The sequence below is a fragment of the Cervus canadensis genome, chromosome 2 (genome assembly GCF_019320065.1).
Source record: "Cervus canadensis isolate Bull #8, Minnesota chromosome 2, ASM1932006v1, whole genome shotgun sequence".
In the NCBI taxonomy this organism is placed as follows: Eukaryota; Metazoa; Chordata; class Mammalia; order Artiodactyla; family Cervidae; genus Cervus; species Cervus canadensis.
Window position 1 is genome coordinate 89,838,956 of NC_057387.1, and position 3,286 is coordinate 89,842,241.

Here is a 3,286-nt window from a genome sequence, read left to right on the forward strand (position 1 = left end):
ACCCCTGAGTAAAACCTTTCAAGTTTTCACCATGTGGGATGATGTTAGCTGTGGGTTTGTCATACATGGCCTCTACTATGTTGCAGTCTATTCCTTCTATACTGAATTTGTTGAGAGTTCTTATCATGAATGGATATTGAACCTTGTCAAATGCTTTAGGAAAAAATCATTTATTGTGATGATCTTATAATTTTTATTTTTCATTGTATTAATGTAATATGTCATGCTTATTAATTTACATGTTGAACCATCCTTGCTTCCCAGAGATGAATCTCACCAGATTACTGTGTATGATTGTTTGAATCATACAGTTGAATTTGATCTGCTAGTATTTTGTTGAGAATTTTTGCATCTATATTCAGGGGGATCTTGGCCTGTAGTTTTTTTTGTTTTCTTGTTGTGGTTCTGGCTTTGGTTTTAGTAATATAATGCTGGCCTTGTAAAATGAGTCTTGGAGTATTCCCTTCTGTTTAGTTCTTTTTGAAGAGTTGAGAAAGATTGGCATTAATTTTTCTTTGAATGTTTGGTGAAATTCACCTGTAAAATCAGGAACAGGGATACTTCATCCATAGCAACAAGAGGGAGAACAGAGAGTATGGATTCAAATGCCATGGATTTGTAGTTTGGTGGTAGAGAGATGAATAAGCATCTATCTGCTTTTAGTTGAGCTCAAAGCTTAGTGGTTAAGAATATGGACTCTGATGCCACACAACCTAGGTTTGAATCCTCAGACCCATCAGTTAATAGCTACATGACATTAGGTAAGTTTTCTCACTTCTCTGTGCCTCTGTTTCTCCATCTTTAAAATGTGGATAATAAAAGGTTGCCTTCGGGATTAAATGAGCTCTTACATGTGAAGACCTTAGAACAATAATACTAAGCACTCAATATATATATTCTAGTTCTTAAATTTTTCTGAAAGAAATGTGGCATGAAATAAAAGAGGGTAAGGTTTGAAAGACAACCCTCAGAATGGGAGAAAATAATAGCAAATGGAACAACTGACAAAGGATTAATTTCCAAAATATACAAGCAGCTCATACAACTCAATGCCAGAAAAACAAACAACCCAATCAAAAAGTGGGAAAAAAACCTAAACAGACATTTCTCCAAAGAAGACATACAGATGGCTAACAAACATGTGAAAAGATGCTCAACATCACTCATTATTAGAGAAATGCAAATTAAAACTACAATGAGCTATCACCTCACACCAGTCAGAATGGCCATCATCAAAAAGTCTACAAATAATAAATGCTGGAGAGGGTGTGGAGAAAAGGGGAACACTCTTGCATTGTCGGTGGGAATGTAAATTGATACAGCCACTATGGAAGATTGTATGGAGATTCCTTAAAAAACTAGAAATAAAACCACCATATGACCCAGCAATCCCACTCCTAGGCATATACCCCGAGGAAACCAAAATTGAAAAAGACACATATATCCCACTGTTCATTGTAGCACTATTTACAATAGCTAGAATATGGAAGCAACCTAGATGTCCATCAACAGATGAATGGATAAAGAAGTTGTGGCACATAAACACAATGGAATATTACGCAGCCATAAAAAGGAATGCATTTGAGTCAGTTCTGATGAGGTGGATAAATGAACCTAGAACCTATTATACCGAGTAAAGTGAGTCAGAAAGAGAAAGATAAATAGGGCAAGGAGAACGTTGAGGGTGAGAGACTCTCTGTGTCCCTGGAAGCCTAGCTTGCTATTGAATATGAGGCCCTTGCAGAGGAAGCTGGTTGCCCTCTGACTAGAGAGTGGAGAGACTGTGTTGACAGTGGAAGGGCCAAGCACTGTCTGTTAGCAGGAAGTGCCAGGGGGTCCTGGGTGGGTGGGTGCCGGGGTGCATCTCCATCAGAGCACGTGCCACGGAGGAGTCTGCACTCCCCACTCCCGGGTGTAGGACCCAGTCCAGCTGCTGGCCACCCTGCTGGAGGGACGGTGCATGCTCACACCTTGGGGGGCAGAGTTGGGGGTGAGGCAGATGTCACTGTTGGAAAATTCCTCTCTAAAGAACCTGCTCAATCGGAGAAGAAAACATTTTCATTATCAAGATGGGCTATTCAGGAAGGAAGTCCGTTATCTTCCCATATTTATTCAATAATAGAGTCAAGTTTTTAAACCTTGACAATGCGCCATGCCTGTGGGTACAAAGCACTTCCCAGAAGACTGTGATTTACATCCATGCTTTTGCCGTTTGGTAGGAGCAGATGCTCTGTGATCTGCCATTGAAACAAGGTTGCAAACACATCCACAGAGAGCATTTGAGTCTGTGTCACTTGTATTATGACTTCCCAGGTGCCTGAACGGCCACCCCTGGGGGTACATCACGTAGGACAGCCTGGGAGGAGATGTGGTCTGTCTCACGTGTGCCTCTAGGAAGTGACAGCAGAGCCAACTCGGTTTAAAAAAAGTAAACTGGAACCCTGGTGGTTCAGTGGTTAAGACTTCCCCTTCCAATGTAGGAAGTGTGGGTTCCATCCCTGGTGGGGGAAGCAAGACTCCACATGCTTCGAGGCCAAAAAACTGAAATATGAACCAGAAACAATACTGTAATAGATTCAATAAAGACTTTAAAAATGGCCCACATCAAAAACAAAATGAAAACTAACATGCTTCATGTTTTACTGTAGATACATATATACAAGGACTTCCCTGGTGGCTTAGTGGTAAAAAATATGCCTGCAATGCAGAAGACTCGGGCTCAATCCCTGGGTCAGGAAGATCTCTTGGAAAAGGGCATGGCAGCCCACTGTAGTACTCTTGGCTAGAGAATCCCATGAACAGAGAAGCCTGGCAGGCTGCAGTCCATAGGGTTGCACAGAGTCGGACACAACTGAAGCGACTAAGCAGCAGCATCAATGCATATATATGGAATCTAGAAAAATGGTATTGAAGAATTTATTTACAGGGCAGCAGTGGAGAAACAGAAATAGAGAATAGACTTATGGACATGGGGAGAGGGCAGAAGGGGTGAGATGTATGAAGAGAGTAACATGGAAACTTACATTACCATATGTAAAATAGATATCCAACAGGAATTTGCTATAAGGCTCAGGAAACTCAAACAGGGGCTCTGTATCAATCTAGAGGGGTGGGATGGGGCAGGAGATGGGAGGGAGTTTCAAGTGGGAGGGAATATATGTATACCTATGGCTGATTCATGTTGAGGTTTGACAGAAAACAACAAAATTCTGTAAAGCAATTATCCTTCAATAAAAAAATAAAGAAAAGAGGGGAAGGTTTGAAAAAGTCATTTCAGAGAATGAGA